The 23,712-nt window shown below is 37.9% G+C and overlaps 1 long non-coding RNA gene across 1 annotated transcript; it reads right to left on the bottom strand.

Annotated features, from left to right (window-relative positions):
• Positions 1-3,891: 3,891 nt before the first annotated feature.
• On the bottom strand, positions 3,892-19,650 carry LOC148043599 (uncharacterized). Its single transcript, XR_015698023.1, has 3 exons — positions 19,478-19,650; positions 5,708-5,800; positions 3,892-4,214 (listed from the first exon to the last, which is right to left on the bottom strand). It is a non-coding gene; the product is annotated as an uncharacterized LOC148043599 (long non-coding RNA).
• Positions 19,651-23,712: the final 4,062 nt, after the last annotated feature.

Raw genomic sequence — 23,712 nt, forward strand, 5'->3', positions numbered from 1 at the left:
TCTGGGCATTAAATGCCATATTGATTCAATAATGCATTTCAGTGTTCTCTTGACTGTCCATGATATTCTCAAGTGTTCTACAACACCAAAATTCAAAAACATCAATATATTTTTTTCAAACTCCAACTTTTCTTTCCATAAAGTGTTACAGTGTTGCAGTGTTCTAATCTCTGTTGGTATAGACCAATGGTTCCCAAACTTGGCAACTTTAAGACTTGTGGACTTCAACTCCCAGAGTTCTCCAGCCAGAAGAGGTAGCTGGAAAATTCTGGGAGTTGAAGTCCACAAGTCTTAAAGTTGCCAAGTTTGGGAACCACTGGTATAGACATATCATGGTATCTAAATATCTTTTCTAAGACCTTCATTGCTGCTCTAACAATGTTAGTCTCTAATGTATTTCTTGATTGTCTGTTCCTTGATATTTGATGATTGATAAAAGACAGAAGCTATATACCGTGTCACTATCACATTGTCAGTTCTGATGCTGGTTTTTGTACCTGATAGCATTACTTTGATTTTGTTTATATTTAATTTTAGACCCATTTGTTTCACTTCTTGGATTTTACTACTAGAGCATCAGGGCTGGGTTTCAACCGGTTCGCACCGGTCCCTGCGATCCGGTTGGTCGCCGAACCCGGAAGTAAGTAACTTCTGGGAACGGCGAAGCCCCCCCCCCGGGGCCGTGCGCGCCCGCACACCCGCGCCCACTCCTTACCCGGTTTTTTTGAATTTCGCGCTTTCCACGCATGCGCAGAACGCCTGCGCAATCCTCCAGGAGCAGCTGGAGCATCGCGCAGATGCTAATACGCATGCGTGCGCCGCGCGCGTGCACACGCGCGCCGCGTGCATGCACGAGGACGCCACGTGCGTGCGTGAGGACGCCACCGGCCTCGTTCCAACCGATCCGGTTGGAACGGGGCGAGAAACCCACCCCTGTAGAGCATGTAGATCCTTTGAATGTTTGGCTCATGTCATTAGCACAGTTCAGCTTATTAATGTTTCAATTGCCAGTTTTAAAACTACAGTCATCTTCTTCCAGTCCAGCTTCACTTAATTTATATTGAACATAGAGGTTGCAACAATAAGAAGACAATATGTGGCATTTCACTTCTTTGACAAACTAGATTCAGACTGTTTCATCTTATTATGCCTATATCGACCTGAATACGAGGACAATGAGATGTTCTGGGATTCCCAGTTTTCTAAGCACATTCCACAGCTTGAGATGATAAACATAAGGAAATGTTTTTCTGTAATAATGTAGAACATACTGATTTCTTTTTAGTATTATTTAGCTTTTGTAATTACCCAGTATGCATCTGAAGGCAGATTAGTAATATTTTAAGGAACAATTAAGCTTTTTAAATCAGGATTTATGTAATGAAATTATACTTATTTTTACTGATTAGTGACATTTTATAATAGTCATTAACACTGAATTGAGCAATGCCCCATATTTAAAAATCATTATTATAACAAAAGAAAACAATGTCAGAATAAATCTAGCAACATGTCTAACATAAAAAAATGAAAGTGCAAAAACTTTTTAAAATCTCTGTACTCCATATAAATAATAAGGATTTCATTTTGCACTAAAAAGCATGTTTTATTTTCTTTTGCATGCATATATTTGAGAATTTGTTTACCTTATTGAAAGATAAAACCTCCCAAGATGCATGGTTTGTTTTGTGGAGAATTAAGTACTCCTATAAAATAAAAGGTAAAATTTGATTTAGCCTTGTTTAAAAATGCACAATATAACTACTAGATGTATATTTAAATAACCTACAAAAGATTTGAAATTCCTGTTGCTATTTATTCACTTTTGCCTTGTGTTCCCAGAAGGTTTCAAAATATGTTTGGTGTTAAGATTGTTATAATAGGCAATCACTTGTAAGATAGATGTTTTCAAAAAACCTTTTCATAGTGTACCTTAAAATACTGTTATTCATCTACAATCTACTAAGGATCAGATTGTCAGGTCGGTCTAGGTGGGTTTCAAAAAAAATTCACACCTCTTCTGTAGTTTAGTTTTAGTTTAGTTTAGTTTTATTGGGATTTATATGCCGCCCTTTTCCCTGAGGGGACTCAGGGCGGCTTACAACCACAGGGGAGGGGAAGTGCAAGGTAAAAAACAAAACACTTTGTGAACAAAAGAAAAATAATAAAACGCAACTTTCATTCAGCAATCAAACACTCGGGCGGGTAATTGGAAGCCTATCCCCAGGCCTGCTGGGAGAGCCAGATCTTGAGGGCTGCGCGGAAGGTCTGGATCGTGGTGAGGGTGCGGATCTCCATGGGGAGCTCGTTCCATAGGGTCGGGGCAGCAACAGAAAAGGCTCTCCTCCGTGTGGTCGCCAGTCGACATTGACTGGCAGATGGGATTCGGAGGAGGCCCAGTCTGTGCGATCTAATTGGTCGATTTAGGGAGGTAATCGGCAGAAGGCGGTCTCTCAAGTACCCAGATCCACTACCATGGAGTGCTTTAAAGATGGTCATCAGTATCCTGAAGCGCACCCGGAGACCAACAGGTAGCCAGTGCAGCTCGCGGAGGACAGGTGTAACGTGGGCGAACCGAGGTGCGCCCACAATCACTCGCGCGGCTGCATTTTGGACTAGCTGTAGTCGCCGGATGCACTTCAGGGGCAACCCCATGTAGAGCCCATTGCAGTATTCCAGTCTAGAGATCACAAGGGCTCGAGTGACTGTTGTGAGAGCCCCCCGATCTAGGTAGGGCCGCAACTGGCGGACCAGGCGAACCTGGGCAAATGTAGATGTGACCTGCTTTGTGGGAGTGGCTTTCTGGCTTTGTGACTGGGTGGGAGTGGCTTTCCAGCCATGTGACTGGGTGGGAATGGCTTTCCAACCATGTGACTGGGTGGGCGTGGCCAACTTGTAAAATGTGGTGAAACTCACTTAACAATGCTCTTGCTTAGCAACCAAAATGTTGGCTCAGAAACTGGCATTTGAAGCACGGAAGCCTTAAAGCTGTCAAGTTACAAGACCCTTGCACACCTAACCCTTTAGAAAAAAGGGTGTTCAAACTTGACAACTTTAAGACTTGTGGACTTCAACTCCCAGAATGCCTCCTCCAGTCATGTTGACTCAGGAACTCTGGCATCAAAGTGTGCAAATCTTAAACCTGTCACGTTACAAGATCCTTGCATCCCTAAACCTTTAGAAAAAAATTCCAGGGGTGTTAAAACTTGACAGTTTTAAGACTTGTGGACTTCAACTGCCAGAATTCCTCCTCTCGCTCTTCAACTTGATGATGTGTGGACGGGCAGGGGGAGGGAGCTGGAGCCGGTTCTAAACAGCACTGTAGATTTGTGAAACCTCTTCCAAAGAAGAGCTAAGAACTGGCAGGAACCCACCCCTGGATCGGTCATGGCCTTATCCATCATCATGGTAGGCATCATCCACAGTCCCTCTTAAGGATCATGCTATCTCATGATTGTAGAAGTCTAAGGAACTAAATCAAGGTGGTAGCAGTTTTTCCTAGTAGAGATATGCGGTGAAGCTCCTAGAGGAAGCAGAATAGAATATTCTAGGAAGATTCTGCTTTTGTATTAATATTGTACAGTTCTTCAGACACTTCAAGGAAAGTTCAAGAGAAACATCCCTCCAAACAGTACTGTAAAACACAACCTCCTGCTGTGGAGGCTTTTTTTTTTAACCGATGTCTTATCTGCAGCATCGTTCAGCACTTTCAATAGCCAGTCCAAGCTTCTGCAATGCACTGAAATCTTTATCATGTCTTTCAGGTTCTAGAGGCAGCTGAGTAGATTGCAAAGTGTCATATCAGGACAAATTGTAATCCTTTGGTCAGAGTTCCAATGGATGCCCTAATTAAATCATGAGTCTTGAGCCAAGCTTCAAAAGAAATCCAGTCATTTATTAGGAGCTTCATGTCATGTTTCCAAGTGAAGCCAGCTCTGACCCCACATAATTTAAGGCCCCAATCATGACCCTGTTTCCGCCACCCTCCAGGTTATGTCATCAATCACATTCACCAATGGGGCAATTTTGCAGGTTATAGAAATCACTCCTCTCCAGCCGCTGTAAGTAACTCTGGGATACAGCCTTGAGAGAGATAAGTCTTGAATGTACAACTGTCTTTTGCTCTCATTGGCCCTTTCCTATGGTAACTGGCGAGCAGGTCAGGAATGGTTTGCGAGTTGACGCCTTTTCCTCAGTGAGTTGTACTACATTACCTTTGTTAAAATAAGAAAGTTAAATCTCATTTATATAACATAAGCCAAACATAAAAAATATATTAACAAGATGACATAAATCTTTTTTAGTCATTAAAAATCCGATACCCATAATGAGCAGCACAATCTGGCTAACCTAAAAACAAAACCCTAAACAAGACTCTAGATTCTAAAAATTGTTTTTGGACAACCAGCAGAATTTTTTTACTGAAAGATATAGCATAAATAAATGAAACAAATGTGGCAGATAGCAGACATTATACACTAAAATAGAGGTGCTTTTCCTCAGCATAACTAAAATTGAATGTATGAATCCAGCGTATTATCTTGCTATTGGATGTTAAAAAGGGATATGCAATAAGCAATTAGGTTTAACGCATGAGATATATTAGTGTTAAGGTTGCTCAATAAATATCACTCTAATGTGGTTTTGGATATTGCTCAGAATATGCCATTATTGAATATTTGGGCAGTGAAAGAAAATGTTATAAATAGATCTTCTTTATATATAAGTTCATCTGGACCTCCAAGCAAAAGTCTGTTTTGATGTAACCTTTCCTAATCTGGTACTGTCAAGATATATTTAAAATACAACTTCCATAGTTCCCAAATTGGACTGGGAATATGTGTTGCACTTACAAGTAATATCAGTGTTTCTCAATCTTGGCAATCTGGAAACAATACTGATATAGATCAATGTTTGTCAACTTGAAGATGTGTGAACTTCAACTGCTATGGGAATTCTGAGAGTTGAAGTCCACACATTTTCAAGATCGGCATGGTTGTGAAATATTGTTCTATATCAATATATCTATATCATTGGTACACATAGATCACAAACACATGTCCATTGAGCTAAAAAATTAGACTGCTGGGAAAAGCTTTGGCATAGCTTGTTAGTTTCTTGGAGGAAGGACTGTTCAAAATAAGTACAGTAGATAAAACATATGCTTAAGAGAGTTTTTTTCTCCTTTTCATATCAATTTTAATATTTGATTTCTCACCCACTACAGTAGATATTTGTTTTCTTTTGTGTATCTAATTATATGTGTATCCAGTTCTTCTTTGTATAAATCAACTGATTCTATTAGCAATTTCTTTGCCACCCAACCTAATACAAATGTCAGGAAATCAATAGTGTGATTATTAAAAATGGCTCTAGGAAGAACTATTAAGTTCATAAAAAGAACTGCAGCCATTTAGAGAGAGCGTTCAATTTTAGCAGACACAAATTATTTCCTCTTTATATACAATTACTTTCATTTTAAAAACAGATACAAAACAGTTACTTAAAAGTGCATTGTAAATCACATTGTCAAAACAGAGGTATTTTAAACACAAATAATGAAAACCTTTATACCTCTCTAATCATAAGCCTGTTTGTATTACGTACATTCAATGCAATAATGGCAAAAATTCAATATACAATATATTGTTAGAATTTATCGATTACATTTTTTAAAGAAAAATTAATATATAAAATGAGAACAAACCTGATTTTCTTCTAGCATTGGAAAATATAACTGTCAGCCCTGAAGCTGGTCTGGCCAAAACCATCTTGGAACTTCAGTTCTGCCACCTCAGAGCTAAGAGATAGGGATAGGGGGGATTAGAGATAGCTGGGGTTGTGTAGTCAAAATAAAATACTTTTTCTTAGGAGCCAAGGATGTTCTCATACCTGGCCAGAGGAAGGAGGTGTGATGTCACCAGACCAGTGGATGCTCTCTTGATTGAGCATGTTACTGCTTGTTTGGGATTGAGGGAAAAACTTTTAAGTAGATGAAAACTGAGGGACCCTTCAGAGCTGGTTTTCACCAGATATGTGCCAATATGATTTTTCCAATTAAGCTATTCTTTGATTAATCTACCTGCCTCAGAGTTTTTCTTGCTATAGGATCTATTATGTGGAACCCTGATAATAACCTAGTTTGGTAATGAAAGAGCTACAAGAAAACAACCAAACACAGAAAGTACTAAGGGTGTAGTTATCAGATTTATTTTTATTTGTTGTGATAGGAGATTGGAAATAACTTCTTTACATACTTCAATTTATTCTTTTTCTTTTTTCTTTCTTTATTTTTTCTGTTTGCGTTCACTTTTTCTACTGTAATTAAAAATAAGAATTATGAAAAAAAAGAAAAAGTTGTATAAATTATGTTTTGTGAACTAATTCCATAAGCCTCTGAACTAATTCACAATCAGTTAATTACAGACATATGATAAGAATTTTGTGCCTTCCCTGGTCTGATTAAAGTATTAAAAAGTATATAAAAAAATTAAGGCTTAGTCAAAGAGGAGAGAATGCTCAGTCAGTGCTTGTGCCATGGCCAATGTAGTCTCCATTAGATTTCCTGGATAAAATGTATCCATGAACAGGCAAAAATAAAAGAAAAATCCTACATTTATTTCAAGAGGTAAAAATGTACTCAGTGATCAGGACAACACTGTAATAATTAATTGGCAAATTAGCAACTGATGTTATATTATGAATCTGTTCATTGTACAAAGAAGCATTGACTTTTATCTGTGATTGTGGAGTCAAGTCTACTTTTGAAGGAGCAGAGAATGAAGTCCACATGGCAAAATGTGAGGTTTCCCAACCTTCCACTGGGTCTTATACGTCCAGCTTCACCTAACTGCCTTTTAACAAACAAAGTAACAAATTATTTGTTTATAGCTGCCATTATTTTCTGCTTAATAGATGTGATTATGTGTTATTACCTGATATCTTTTCCCTTAACCCTAGTATGTAGGATTGATACAGATGGTCCATTGCAAACATTTACTCAAGCTACAAAGATGATGGCAGTGAGGAAAGGGGAAAATTTACTTTTAAAAATAACTGTTTTGTTAACCTTGTCAAAATAATAAGGAAAAGAAATAGATTTTCCAAGCAATTAACATGATTTAGCTATTGGCACCTGCTTGCTCTGCCTATTAATGCACTTTTAACATTCCTCAACATTTTTTCACTCACATTCCTTGGGAGTGCTATGAATAATCACCTCAAAATTTAAAATGAATTGCAAGCAGATTCAATAACATGCATGCCAGAGAAAACATTGACTTTATTTTTACATCAACAAGAAAAAATACCCTGTATATTTTGTATAAATACAAAAGGTTTGTTTGGGGTATTAAATTTTCTCTGCCAGGACTGTGTAAATAATGAAATGATTGTATTAAGTACTTTTTAATATTTAGAGATGTTGACATACTTTTGTTTAAGGCATATATATCCTGCTCAAAATTTATTTTTACAAATATACATACATATGTGTGTATGCCAAAATACAATTTATGTCACTTATGAACTTTTATTTTCATAAAATTATTACTTGGTCTCAATTTGCAAATAGGTAAAGGAATGCAACAGTTTTATATATACATAAGTTCAAATAGTCTCAAGACTAATTGCTTTATTGTCTTATTGTCTCAAAACATATTGCGTATTGGTTCTGCATCTATATCTGTCATTAAATCAATTTATAATTGTTGGTGTTCAGTTCAAATCTTAGAGGAAATTAAATATTCTACAACTTCCCCTAAAAATCTAAGTTAAAACATTTTACTTAGTTTTTCCTTCTCTGTCTTAAAAGGATGATGGGGATTTCTCTCTTTCAAGTCCTTTTCAGCCCCTGAACAAAATTACTATGTGAAAAAGTATGTCCCTATCTGTAGAAGGCCTTCCTGAAATGTTAATTTCCTTATTTTCCAGGAGAGAACCTCCATAGAAATTCTAGAGAACCTGTGTGGAAAAGAGGAGATTTCCACTAGAGTTTTCTATCATGTGTTCAGGTAGATTAGGATCCCAAGACAAAGAGCAAGACTGCTAATTTCTTCTCCTGTTGAATATATATACTAATAAGATAACAGTCTAGTGCAGGGTGTCAAATTGGTGGCCCACATACCAGATGCTCCACATGGAGGCTACCCCCACCCCAGCTCCGTGAATGGGGAAAATGTCATAAAATCTTATGTGACAGCAATGTGACATGGCAACTTTGAAACCTGTGAAACCACACAAACAAATTTTCATACTCATGTGTTGAGGAAAAAAAATACAATAATTTTTTGAAATATAAATGTCTGTTCCTATCTTTGTTAATAGCAACATGATTAAACAGGCATTGTGCTGTCACAACACAAGCTTTTAGTTGCATCTAACACTGCAGGCAAGAATGTAAGCACAAAGCTGGCTTCGTAACACACTGAAATTTATTTATTTATTTATTTGGCCATATTCTTATTTTTATAAATACTATGATTTAACTCCCCAAAATAGATAATGAATGAAAAGCTTTCAAAAACAAATCTAAGAAGTGTTTCTGACAAATAAATCCATTGAATTTAATGAATTTTTTCCAGGCATTTATGAATCGACATCTATATTTTTAATTAACTGACAGGAATGAGTCAAGTGCTATCAATTCATGCATAATGATATATTAAATATGACTGAGATACCAAAGCTGGAGAGGAGGTCAGTGAAATTTTATACACATGTGTTTTGGATGTGGTTTTGTCTACTTTGCTACAGGCATTTTCGGAATGTCCATAGAGAAAGTGTTGGCAACATTTATTGTACATCCTGTCTGCAGGTTTAGATAAGAAACAAAGCTGTTTCCTGAATGTAAGGTTGAATTTTAGAAGGAAAAGGGGGAGAAGGGGGAGAGTGAGGAAGAACCTAAAAATGATGAAACTTTGACATAAATTGGGAGAAAAAGAAAAGAAGACTATACATCAAATCCTTAATTCATCAACTAAGCTTGGAGTATTGCTAAATGTTTACTTTCATTATTTAATATGCCAGTGGATTTGAAACACCAGTGCACATTTTCTGACTTTGCAGATCATTTAAAAGCTTAAGAGATTATCAAACCAGTCATTTAAAATGACATTTTCAGTGAGCAAATGTTTGTCTATTAAATAGCCTATATGTCACAAAACCTGATCAGCCTTGGCAGTGTTATAGGATCTTCATACACTTCAAACCCACCATTTGCTCATAAAGCTGTCAAGTCTTCATTTGACGAAACATATACAAACGTGGTGATATTAGCCATATCCCAGCAAGTTAATTCGTCCTGGCATATTCTATGACTTCTATTAGGATTTGTTTTTCTCTTAATTTATCCTTTTAGTTTAGTTTTAGTTTTAGGAACAGACAATATTTTTCCAAAGCCTTCAGGAAGTGAAACCCAAGGATATGTTTAATATTCAAACATCCAATAGTTCTAGTTATTAAAAAAATGGAATTCTGCTGAATCTTTATATTTCTTCTTCATATATTTGAAAATAGATTTGGGTTTTCAGTGAGTAACCAAAGGTAAAACTCAATATAACACTCTTTCTCCTTCCTTTAAAAAATGACATGTGGGAGAACAACTTTGTTCTGCTAAAGCTTAGTGTCACTTTCATTCCTCAAACATACAGTTTGATCTGTGTAAAATATGAAGATAAATTAGAGATTTTACAACTCTGTGCAATATTTCTCGAACTTGGAAAAAAGTCATGAATGTATCATTGATTTATGTAGATAAAAAGGGAAAGGAAAATATTTTAAAAGTGCTAAGTAGCTTTTTAAACATTTTAAAAGTCCATATTTTAAGCTCATTTTGAATATCAAGCAGGGTTCCTTACACAAGCAAGTCATGCTGTTGACATATTCCTGAGTCACTACCCAAGTCCCTAGCGCTTAAATGGCAAAGCAAACAACAGCAGGGCTGGTTGGAACTCCTACAGCTTATGTGTGTAGCATCAATTTTTCTCTGGATATTTTAGTATTTATAATCTCAGTTCCTGTAAAGAGAGAGGCACTTCACTAGAGAGTAGAACATATGATTAGGACCATAATTTCCAGGGGAAAACTGAATTTCCATTATACTTTAGTTCTTTCTAAAAAGAGGGCATTTTTTCTTAATAGAAATGCTGCATGAAGTATTGCTTCCTCTTTCATATGCTTGAATTTGCATCATCTTGTGGAGGACTATTCTGTTAGAATCTAAGAATATCCCATTCCCACCTCACACTTGCATTGTTCCTCATTATGGACCTTAGGGACAGGAAAGAATTGGTAGAGCATGCTGGAGTCCATGGAAATATTTATATTTAATATATGTGAGAATAACCTCCCTTTGTGTAAGTGATAGGATACTTAATGTACTCCAGTTGTAGGATACTTATGTAGTGCAGTTTCATCTATATTTTAAAAAAAACTAGCTTTTTTTTTAGTTACAGACTTGGACATATGAACTATGGAGACTAGACTTTTTCTTCTTCACATACAAGACAATGTAGACATATATTCTGAATAGCACTTGATCATATACCTAGACCAGTGATGGGCAACCTTTTTGGCGTGGTGTGTCAAAAATCGGCAAAAAATCGAGCATAACTCGCGTTGTGTGTCACTTCGACAAAAACATAATTTTGCGCAATTTATAGTTTAAACTACAAAAATGTATAATTGCAATATATAATTGTATTTAATAAACCAAAAACAAATTATTTAACATACCTGCTTAGTAACTTCTTTGTTCATCAGTCGATTTCGTATGTTGCCCTTGATATTATTGAACTTGTTTGGGGTGCCGTGAACCAGGGCTGTGGAGTCGGCTGCTTCCAGCTCCACGTCCTCATCAACATGCCGCTCCAGCCCGCCCCTGCTATGAATATTCCTAGTGACGCGAGGGCGAAGAATATGAATATTCATAGCGGGGGCGGGCCGGAGCGGCATGTTGATGAGGACGTGGAGCTGGAAGCAGCAGACTCCACAGCCCTGCCGTGAACTGAGATAATGTGGTGCGGTCGTAACCGACAGTCCCAGGAGTAGACTCTCTGTGCCGGCCTGACTGGAGAGAGGCGCGCACTGTTCCCGCGCTCCTCTCCTGCGGGTCCTCCCTCGCCGTGCTGATGACGTGTGTGCGCACGGCACACACGCCTTACCAGCAGCCCCTGCGCTCAGAAAGGGGCGGCGGCGATACAATAAGTGAGTGTGGGCGGGGGAGATCACACGTCCCGTCCCCCCCCTTCCTCCAGCACAGATTCTTTCATCGTCGGCGGCCGTGCAGGAGCCTAGGATGAATCGCATGAAATCCTGTGCGTGTCACCCCAAATGGCTACGCGTGTCAGCACTGTCACGCGTGTCATAGGTTCGCCATCACTGACCTAGACTGTACTTATCTGGCTGGATCAAACTCCAGACTGTGGGCAGAGTTAGCTTGCAATACTGCATTGTAAATGCTGTGCCACCAGGGCTCCAAGTACCCCCACCGTTCAACCCTGAACCATAACTATTCTCATCTATTGATATAAAGATTTAATGTATTTATTAAAGGACAGGACATGATTTGGTAGAATCTTAACAGCTGGAATAAGAAGACCCAGTAAGAAGCAGTTCAATAGGGACAAGTGCAAAGTCTCATTTTTACAGAAAAAAATATATGCATGTATAAAGGGCATCACCATGTTGGTTAGTAGTACATACATTAATGTACTACTAAGTAAGCAGACATGAGTTAGTAGTCTAATAAAGTTTCAAAAATAACAAGTGGGTTCTACATCAGCAGAAGTATAGTGTCAAGATCAAGAGAAGTAGCTGTTCATCTGTTTTTTTATTGGCCAGCCCACACCTAAAAAAATTTGAAGGTCTGATGAGATTTGAAAAAAAGGAAAAAATTATTTCTTCATTACTGTGTGGATCACAATCCAAGATGGGCCTTCAGTTAATAGTGAGACAAAAACCAAACTTCATTTAAGGTAAATGCAATGGCAGTGCAACCATGGTAAGAGTAGGAAAGGGTGAGATAGAACCCAGAGCAATATAACTGATAAAGCTGGTGGTTGGTATGCAAACTGTCCTGACCCCACTCTGTATGGTGAGTCACGCCAACCAAGACTACTGCTAGACAATTTATTCACAGTAAATCAACACACCAAGACTTTGGCAGCAACCCTGACTTCCACAGATAAGAAATACACACCAGAGCTTTTCCAGCTTTAGTCTCTTCTTATATACTCTCTTGTGGGGAGCCTAATCATAACCACCTGGCCCTAATTATCTTCTATATCTCCGTAGTTGCTGTCGGCGCTTATCTGCCCGTCTTTGCCTGGCGTCCGGGACCAACTCCCTTAGCTCGTCCCCACTGCTCCAGGGCCTGACATCAGGGACCAATTCCCTTTGGCTTTCACCACTGCTCCATGCCTCAGGCACCTCCTGGTGGCCAACCAGCTTCTCTGGTCCCTGCTCAGAGTCTGAACCCTGTCCAGGGTCCTCCACATCTTCCAGAGCCAACTCATAGGGTCCCTCACTATCGGAGTCTGTTTGCAGCTCCAATGACTCCTCCTGGGCCACAACACAAACCATAATTATTTTTGACCTTTCTCAGAATGTCTTCCATTGGCTCTATCCATTTTTCACCTAGAATAAATTATTAATATATTATGGTATTATAATATATTATGAATAGTGAATATATGGGAATAATTTAACAATAAATAAATATACTTATTTTTTTCTTATTGAGGAGAAAAATGCCAAATATTATTGCAGCATATAAAGAATAATGAGAAACATTTTGGAAAGAGAAAGTAAGCAACATCTACACAACAGATTATTCATGAGTAGTGCTTTGTCCATCGTTGTTTTTTATGTTAGCCCTTGTGATTAATTAAGTCAATGGAACCTTTTTTTAAATTGAAGCAGAGAAAGTTATAGCAAAAAGAAGTAACATGTTTGTTTGGCATTAACTTGTGGGTTCTCTCTCTTGTGGTCTTTCCTCTCAACGCAAACCATAGCAAACCATGCTAAATAAAGCTAAATGAACATATTGCAATGTGGCGGGACAAGCAGCTGTAAGTATTTGCCGTATGCATATTTGCAGTTTGATGTGACCTTCAGAATAATGAGAAATTAACTTGAATGTGGTCTTGCAAATTAGTAGAAATTTGTTTCTAGATAGTGAATTACTCTGCTTTGATCTTAAAATGAGATAAATGCAACATTTATTTAGGTATATTTCATGTTAATTGAACCTCAAAGATTGTTAGTTAAGGTTGTTTTCAGATTGGCTGGAAATGCAATTAAAAAATGGATACAGTAACTGAAATAAGCTGTGGTGGTGCTATTGCTATATTTTGAATGAACATATACAAGATTTTTCATATGACTTTAGCTGAGTGTTATATAACAGTAAATAATATATTTTAGGGACAAAGAAAAACTGCGGACTTTTCACAAATACAGGGTAGAAAAAATAGTTGTATAAAACTGTAATACGAAATCTGATTTGTGGAAATATATTGTTAATATATTTCCACAAAGAGATATATTATGTTAATATTGGCATTAGTCTTTTTTCCATAAAGAGTCAAAGAAGAGAACTTTTGAGCTAGCACATCCAATGTTGGGGAGCTATATCTATAAATTATCCTGTTTCAAACCCATTAGGCAAAGACCTAGCTCACTAGAAAAGGTTTTGATACTAGAAAAGGTGGAAAGAAAGAGGGGAGGAGGAAGGATGATTAAGAGACTCAATTACAGTGGCAATTATTTACTGTTGCAAGACCTAAAGAACCAGATTAGAGACAGATCATTATGGATAAAATAATTGTAATTGTAAAGTAACAATTGACTAGGTCAACAATGACTTGATGGCACGTAATTAATTAAACTAATATTATTTATGAAAATATTTTCAAGGGTTTTTTCATTTTAATATTGATTGTATATTGTTAACATAGTATATGTTAGAAAGTAGCTTATTTGGGAAAAAATAACATAAATTTTCTACAGCAATTGTGATTATTACATTCTTGTACTAAAGTATCAAAACTGCTTAGAACACTCCAAATCAGTGTTTTCTTCAACCTTGTAAATGTTAAGATATGTAGATTTCAATTTCCAGAATTCCCCCCCCCCCCCCGCTCCTACAGCCATGCTGTCAGGGGAATTCTGGTACTTGAAGTCTACACATCTGAAAGGTTTCAAGGTTGAGAAAAATTGTTCCATGCACGTACATTCATGCTAAATAATTAGGAATCACTAGGTAAAAGATGGCACCTTTCCAATTAGAAAATAAGTATTTTGTCCGTGTTTCACATTATTCTATTCACCAGTTTAGTAATCAATAACATGGACTTTCATAAAACATGAAGTTTAGCTTGTAAGGTGTTTATGGAACTGCAATCAGGTACTTACAAGAGTTATATAAAAGTTTTGAACTTAAACAACAATTGCTTTATTTTCACCAATATTATATTTGATGTTTAGGGTTTTTAAGAATCACTATCAATTGATACACATATCCAAGAGCTGTCCTTGAAACTGCATATAGAAACCTACCAATCTTTCCACCATTGCCTAATGCAAACATCAAGAGAAACAGCTGTTTTTCACATGTGATTTATTTAATAACTGTTCTGTGTACATAACTCCAGTGTGCCACACAGTTGTTTTGAAAGAATGTTTAGTCCTCTTTTGTTTCACATTGTAAATATGGTTGTGTTAGAAGATACAATATATAGAAAATTCTCATAAGTTTATTTTCTATTCCACAGCATGAAAATCAACATTACTCTATATCTTTCCCTAAACAACTGGTGTACACACACACACACACACACACACACGAATGTATGTATTTACATACGTACATACATATGTACGTATGTACATACATACATATCAGTGGTGGGTTCCGGATATCGTTGGAATGGTTGGAACGGGCCTGGTGTCACCCACATGGATACACACAGTGCATGCGCGCACACACAGTGCACATATGTGTTGTAGCTGCCAGCGACGCTTCCGCAAGCCTCTGCGATGCTCCAGCTGCTTGTCAGAGCATCGCACAGGTGCTGTATGCGCCATGCACATGTGCAGAAGTGTCAAAGGCTTTAAAGGATAGGTAAGGAGCTCAGGTGGGCCCTCTGGAGCACCATACCGGAACGGTACCCAGTGCTCCAGGTAGGCTCTGGTATGCCCGTACTGGGGTGAACCACCTGCAACCCACCACTAATACATATATATATTCTCTCTGATGTTTTTTAAAGCACACATGGATTTTGTAAGGGTTGAATTTACATCAACGACTTCACATCTGAAAACAGCCATGTTTGTTTTGTTTTCTTCAACCTCACACAAAACCTAATATAGAGTGTCTCAATAGAAAGATGCTATGCTCGTACTCATGTCCTTTCTAGGTCCAATTTCTACTACATATCTGGTTTGTGACCCTTTCCAATTAATGTATGTCTACTTTGTTACAGAATTAATAGTCATGGATAATATTCCAGAATCATACCAATCTGTATGAACTTTCTGCAGAACTGATATAGTGGTCAAAGCATTGGTCTAGTAACCAAGAGACCTAGGTAAGAAACTCAGCTGAGTGGTTATGGCCTAGTCTCTCTCTCTCTCTCTCTCTCTCTCTCTCTCTCTCTCTCTCTCTCTCTCTCTCTCTCTCTCTCTCTCTCTCTCTCTCTCTCTCTCTCTCTCTCTCTCTCTCACACACACACACACACACACACACACACACACACACAAACTCACTCACTCACTCACTCTCACTCTCACTCCCTTTCTCCCCCTCTTTCTACTAGCCTCCCTCCCTCTCTCCCTCTTCCTCCCTTGCCCCTCTCTCTCCAACTCACCTCATAGGATTCTTCTTGGCTAGGAGTAGTATGCATGTTGATGACCTAGAGTTACTTATAAAGTAATACAGATGGAATTTAAAAGACAACCTAAATGCATAAATCTGACCAATCCGTGTTGAACTTCCTACCTTCCTTCTACAGCATGTTCTTCCTGGTGTATAAATAAAGTAAACCATTGCTTTGTAAGTAAGATTTACAATATGTCATAGTGTTGTTTTTAATCATAATTTATTTCAAAATAATTTACCATACCAATATGGTATGATAGCCTATGTAATTATAAAGCTAGGCTATGAGCTGTGTATATATATGAATGGGATAATGAGGGGAAAGTGTGAAATAGGCTGACTGGAAGTCATAGTGATGCAGACGAAAGGCTGGAAGCATACAAAGACAAATGTAATGGAGAAAATCAGGAGGCATGAAAAAGTAATGGTTTGGAATGTCAATTGCCATGCAAAGCCTGCTGAGATAAATACCAGGTTTCTGAAAAGTACTAAACAGCTAATGGAGAAGTATGATCTATCTAAAGTAGATATTAGGTTCTGGCAAAGATGTCCCAATTAAACAGAGAAATGTAAACAAAGAACAATTTCAGAATGTTGTAACAAGGGGTGACAGAATTATTCTAAAAACAAGGTGACCAAGCTTACACTGGACAATCAAGTATCATTAAGGAAAACATGGAAGTTTATAGTAAAATAGGATAAATAAACACAAAAGTTTAGAATGTCTAGCCTCAAAGTCTTATTGCATTGGGGTGTTACTTGGAACCCTGGCAAACCAGATCTCTACCTTAATGACCAGCTGGGTGGACATGGCCAGGGGGCAGGACAGTACTCAGGCTCCTGCAGCCCTCTGCCAGTCAAAATGGGGGGTGGGAGTTAATTACAAAATGTGGGCTTTGCTTTGTGACATCCAGATCCAGCGAGCAAGGGGTGTGAACTGCTCAGAAAATACACTTTTGTTTGGTTATGAGGAAATATCCCCAAAGTCAGATCAGTAGTGGTTCCAGATCCTGGTGCAATGGGGCCCGGCGTCCCCCACATGCATGCAAGCAGCACATGCGCACACAAATATGCAGCATGTGCATGCATCCTTACCTCTACCACTCGGCAGCACATCGCATAGGCACCATATGTTGCGTGAGCAAAAGCGCCGAAGATCTCAAATACAGGTAAATGAGTGCGGGCGGACAGGCAGGCCTTCCGGAGCACCATATCGGAATAGTACCCGGTTCTCTCAGCAGGCATCGGTATGCCCATACAGGGGCATACCATCTGCAACCCACCACTGACTCAGATGTACATTAAATGTAGATTGACTTTCAGCCACGCACCTCCTCAGCAAACAGCAAATTTTGAAGCTCCTGTTTGTTGTGTACTCGAATTACGACTGGCCAGTGTCACTGAGTTAATAAAGACAGTTGAATGCAGAATTGCCTCAGTCGTTTATCACTACCACAGAGAACTTAATATTGTTAAAGAGGTTTCATTTTAGGATGACTAAACACAGTTTGCATATTGGAGGTTCCTAAAGGAATGTTGGAAAACTTAAAGAACATTTGAAGGAGGGGTGCAGAATAGCGCTTCTCTGCCTGAGGCTGTAGAGAACCAGCACCAATCAAAATACTTTTTGTGAAGCAACTGATCAACACTGACAAGGTAAGTCACTAGCATATGAAAATAAGAACAAAATCCATTCTCTTCTAGTACTGATGATGTTACTTGGTTTGGTAATGAAACATCTAATTAGAGGGACTCAGAGCCTGTGTTATATGAAATGGCTCCCCCTGGATTTCATTCTAAATTTTGATATAATTTCTGTAAATAAGGAATATAGAATATAATGGCTAAGTATTGATCCTTCATAGTACAAAAAATACAAAGCTAAAGGATAAACAAAAACATATTCGAAAAAAGAAGAGGCTCAGGAAAGAAAAAGTGAAAGTGTAAGAAAGAAAGAGGAAAAGAAGGAAAACTGAAAAAGAATTACTTCCAACTTTCTTTGGTACAGATATAAGTAAAAAATATATCAAACTCTTACTCCAAGATTAACATTTCCATACATTATGTCTATAATTCGTTATTTAATCATCAAAGCCCAGATCAACTTTTAATTTCAGTTTCTCAGAAAAAGTCCAGTAATGTTTCATATCACTTTAATCACTATTTGTTATTGAAACCATAGCTGATTTATTTAATTGCATCAAACTCTAAATAAAACAGGAATGGAAAATCCTAAGCTCTAGTATAGACCCATGCTTCTCAACTTTGGCAACTTTAAGTGCACGGACTTCAATACCCAGAATTTCCCAGGCAGCATGAAGTTTGCCCATTTTAAACTTGCCAAGACTTAAAAATGCTGATCTACAGATAGGGATTTTTTCCATTCATCCTTTACTGGTTCCTACTTACAATCATAATACAAAATCCCCATTCCCAACTCAGCCTAAACCAGGAGTTTTTGATCTGGAAGGCCTCCTGTCCTGCACCACCCTGCAAAACGGGGCACAGAGGGACCACATGACGCCCACCCCCTCATGCCCCATTTTGGACCTCGAAGGCCTCCTGCACCACCCTGGATATTTTTAGATTTAAACAGGGTTAGTAAGTTACTAGAAATCAAGGATTTTACACTCAAAATTAATTCTAAGCAAGAAGGCCCCTAAAACATCATAGGCACAGAAATTTAGACAGTGTATAGTATTGTTGAAAGAAATGTCCTTATGGGTTTGGCTCCAAGTGGGGAAAAAGACACTGGAGATATGGAGGCTGCTTGGAAAGATGGTTTATTTGTGGACAGGACCACATGGCTTGAGTCCTGAACAGAAAAGGTGATCACATGCTTCAATGTTGGTGGAGAAAAGAGAAGGGAGGACTGAGATGTCGAGTCCCTGGTTTTATGCCCTCTCTGGCCTTTGATCTTGATCTTGTATTCTGATTGGTTGTCAGACTCCCATGGGACCATGCAGGGGCAACTCTCTAGGCTGCATTTTGATCCAGGTTTGGTTGAGTTGTCAGATGCCTTGTGGCGAGTTGGGTAAAGTGCCAGTATTATCATGCCTTAATTCCATTCCCCTGGAGCTGAAGTGGAGAACTCTTTATTATGTAAAGGGACTAGCTTGGCCTTCTTAATGGCCCATTGACAAAAGTGGGGGAGGCAGAAAGCTGCAGGAAATTTTTTTCTTTAAAACGTTTCTCCCTTTCACATCCAGGGAAATATAATATTCTGCCTTTTCAACATTTCCTAGAATATTTCATTTCTTTGGGAGAGGGCTGGATGATAACTTTCCACAGTATGAGAGAGGGGGACATTAGTTGTTTGCATTCGTGTTTATATATTTACTAATTATTCAGCAACACTTTAATATTTTAGTCATTTTTAGATTTTAAGAGCATGAATAGAGTAATAATTCATGGTTCCATCTTCTAAGCATTCTTTCATATCTCCCAACAAATTCTACTCATGCACCAATCCGTCTTTTCCAAACAAAGAAAGAACATGTCTTTAAACCTGATCAATGTAAGTGTGTATTCTTTAGCAAGAATATCTGGAGCTTGGGGAAAAAAACAAAAGCAATTTTCTCCTCTTCCAATCCTTACCTCACATGTTCACTGGGCACTTGAAAACAGCTGTTAATCCCTGGGTCTAAGCCTTCAGTTTGATTAGAAAAAAGAAAAATCATTTTTACTTTTCTACTGGAGGCATCATAACAGAAATTGTAGTTTTCAGTTGCACGTTTTCAGATCCTTTCAAGAATGCATCCATGCAGACAGGAGCAGTTAGGTTAAATTGGGTTAATTATGAACTTGACTCCTAAAACAACAGCCAAAATAAATAAATAAAGTATGTCTCACTGCAAAGGCTTCCAAATGCTGTATAACCAAGCATATTGGAACCAGCACTGCTTTATTTTATCTGCCAGGTGACTGCTCAGGCAGCCAGCTTATGGTATTTTCCCTCCTCCCTTCGCTTCTGCCATTTCACAAAGACAACAAACTGACAGAAAACAAGCCTTGTCCATTTTGCATTTTCCAATGTCTTCTGTTTCAGAGGCCTTTCCTTTATTCCTAAAGTGGTACTTGTTAAAGGAGCTGTGACCACTCAGGCGGTTTTCTTTGAGGATGATAACACTGCTGTAGAAGCTTCATTATTATGCTAATCGAGCACAGTCTGAGCAGCTTTCATAACTGCCACATTAAATCATCTACCAAGGGGAAACCTCAAGAGCCATTTACATTGCTCTGTATGCATATTAATGAAGCTGGATACTGCAGAATTATGGAAGGGTTTTTTGTTTTGTTTTCTGTGGGCAGGAAGCAATAGGCTGATGGGCTTAGGGAGAACATAATGTCAAATGCCTTGGAAAATCAGAGGTGGTTAAACTTCAACAAGGTTCACCTATGAAGTTCTGTTATCTGTCTCAATTAAGAGAGATGCTTGAGTGGGCGAAATTTAGCTAAAGGATAGCAGTGAATTGGTGCAGATCACCATGCAATCAATGACTTGTTTTTCCTGAATTAGGAAAGATAGCAGAAAAGGAGAAAAACAAAGGGAATCTCTGCAAGGCTTTGAAAGAACAGTATAATGCCTCACTCATTTCCCAAATCATTTCCCAAAACCTTGCCAAGAGAACTGTACAGCCTTGTCCAAGCAGTCACAAGGTGTCAACAAAAAGCACAACAGTGACACATACAGAGACATATATACACTTACGTCTCTGTTCCATATACCAATGACTAATCAAAGCAGTTATCCAAGTTTTAAAATTCATTCATTCATTGTGGGAATGAATTGTGTGGCAATGAAAGGCATTTTTCAATTTGCAAAGCTCCCCCTTCTGCTCTGTTGTCTTTCACTTAAGCAGATGGTTCAGCAGAATGTGGAACTAATGGCACAGATCCATGAAAGCACCTCAAGGGAAGGAACAGGTCAGTGGCTTTTTCTCTAATTATATCCCACCATCTTCTATAAGACATTTTGCCATTACACCTTCTATCAAGTTGACTGGGCTAGGTATTAAGACATTCTTTTTTTTTTTTTGGTTTTTACTATTGTTGAATGTGCTGCATTGGTTAGATTCACACTATATCCACACACTAAATATATTTCAGAATAGCTGAATTTACACTTGAGCTGGAGACTGGACTAGAAGACCTCCAAGATTTTTTGCAGCACTATTCTCATTGATTGTTTGGATTTTAATTTATAGCTACCCATAATAAATCCTATGAGTAATTTATTTATACAGCACACAACATAGATAAATTGTAATGAACCATTTTCATAGAGAAAATCCCTAAATATGCAATCTTTGTGTTATAAAATATCTTGAAAGTCTGCATTTCATGCATCAAGAACATTATTTTGCTAACAGCACTGAAAATTTTATGCAATGTGTCTAACAATATATATATCATATTTTCTTTGTATGTATGTACAGTATGTATATATTTTGGTATGTAAATTGAGACCAGCTTTTATGCTATGAAACTAAGTCCTATTGAAAAGTGAAAAATAGCAATAACATTTAGCAGTGGTGGGTTCTGGATTCTGTTCCAATCAGTACGGTTGGAATGGCTCCAGCATAACCCATATGGCATCACCCCGGCATCACCCCCATGGTGCGCTCATGCATCGTACTTGCCTGTGATGCTTCTGCAAGGCTCCGCGATGCACCAGCTGCTTGGTGGAGCGTCGCAGAGATGTTGTATGTGCCGTATGTGCGCAGAAGTGCCAAAAGCTTAAAGCACAGGTAAGGAGCTCGGGTGGGTGGGCCCTCCAGAGCATTGTACCGGAACGGTACCCAGTGTTCCAGACAGGATCTGGTATGCTCGTACTTGGGCGTACCGCCTGCAACCCACCACAGACATTTATACTTATATATTGCTTCACAGTGCTTTACAGCCTCTCTAAGCGGTTTACAGAGTCAGCATATTGCCTCCAACAATAAATACCCAAGTCTTTATTCTTTTTTTAGAATATTGCATTGCATATCTGTGATTAGTTAAGAAATGATGTATCCCTATCACCTCCATTTATCATCTACACTAGGATTACTAATACAATTTAGTATCTTAAAAATCAGGATTAAGAATTATAAGGAAATACCTCCAAATCACAAAAAATAAGATTTCCCATTCCAGATATTTTTCTTCCAATGCCTGGAAACACTCCTAAAAAGTAGAAGTAGATAACACATTCTGCTTTTCTTCACATTCTTCAATTATGAGAAGGAAAGAACATAACATATAATTCAAACTATAAGCAGTTCACAACTTTAATGGTTTGTCAGATCTTGTTAAGAGAGCAGAAATTGCTCGTAGACAACTAATAATAGTTGTTGTGCAGGGAAGGGGGTTGGGGAGGAGTTTGGTTCCATATCTTTAGCAATGATGCCAGTGATATCCAGATACATCAGTGCAGTCTTTGCCAGAATGAATCCAGTTACTCACAAGTGGTACACTTGAATGTAACATGAAAAAAGCCAGGAAATAGAAGCTTTAGAATGACATTTTATGTTGGATTGTAGAGGCAGAAGATAAATTTCGTTTGGTCTGTATTTTAATTTTTTTTAACATAATATGTATTTCCTGAACTAAAAAAAAACAGGTCAAAATGTTAATAAAATGATTAAAATGTGCATAGTAGAAGAAAAACTTGTGAAATGAGCTCATTCTTGTAAGAAAAAATGCAGAAACCTTAACATGAGTTGAGTTGTTTGCTTCTTGCCTTTTTAAAAAAAATTGCAAGGAGCAGATGGAAGAGTTTTAGGAACAAATCTACAAAAATTGACCCAAGATATACCTTATTGAAAAAAATGCTAGGGGAACGAAGAAATAGAGAAAATATAATACTGTTTTGTCGGTATTAGACAAAAAATAAACCACCATGGATACATAAGTATAATGGAACATGTTCTAGTCTTGAAGCAATTTCTTGTAATTTATTTATTATATTTAGATCAAAATTTTCCTCTAAAGAGCTCAAGATTCTACTTATGTAGATTCTCTAACATTTAAAAACTAGTCCATCATTACTGCAATGGACAACATGATTCCTGGGCAGCTTAGAATCTCATGTCAAAAATTGTGTTAAGGAGGTTTTTTTTTTAATGAAACTTCTGTCCTTCTAAAAAATTTAACGTACTTCCATCCCTTCACTCAGCTGTTGTAACGATACTTTTCACTATTTCACAATACTTTTACATCACCATTCCATTACATCAGATCATTATATCACCATTCCACATTCAACATGTAATGATCCGAAAGGGGAATCCTTAAGTGCTCTCTGATTTCGTTGGTTTTCTTGCTGATATTGCAAATTTCACTCCCTACTAGCACTGATGATATTGCCTAGTTTGGTAATGAAATGTCTGCAAGAAAACAACCAAACTGAGAGAACACTAAGGACCCCACACTTCAACTCTACAAGTATTATCGTCAATTGATAGCTTTTACAGTAAGCATGTATACACATCTTCTCTGCCTTTTTAGTTATCTTTTTTATATACCAAGTATATTCTTTCTGTCAAACCCCCCCTCCCCACCCTGCAACCATTTTGTAGGTGATTGTTGCTGTTGTCTTATTGAGATTTTCTTTATATCTAACGTTTAAAAATGAGGACATGTACTTGACCAGGATCTCATTGCAACTGCTGCCAACTGATTCCAACTGTGGAATCTGGATGCATTTGCAAGAGAAATAGATGGAAGGCAGCTGGGTCTATATTTTGCATTCTCTGTGGGTTTTCTTATGCAGCTGTGCTTGTCAATTCACCCTGTGTGGGCCCGCCATTATCACCAGCTTGCCTGGCCTTCCTGCTGCCTACCTA

The sequence above is a fragment of the Thamnophis sirtalis genome, unplaced genomic scaffold (assembly GCF_051295495.1).
Source record: "Thamnophis sirtalis isolate CommonGarterSnake01/CBP01778 unplaced genomic scaffold, rThaSir2_p1.2 scaffold_11, whole genome shotgun sequence".
Lineage (NCBI taxonomy): Eukaryota > Metazoa > Chordata > Lepidosauria > Squamata > Natricidae > Thamnophis > Thamnophis sirtalis.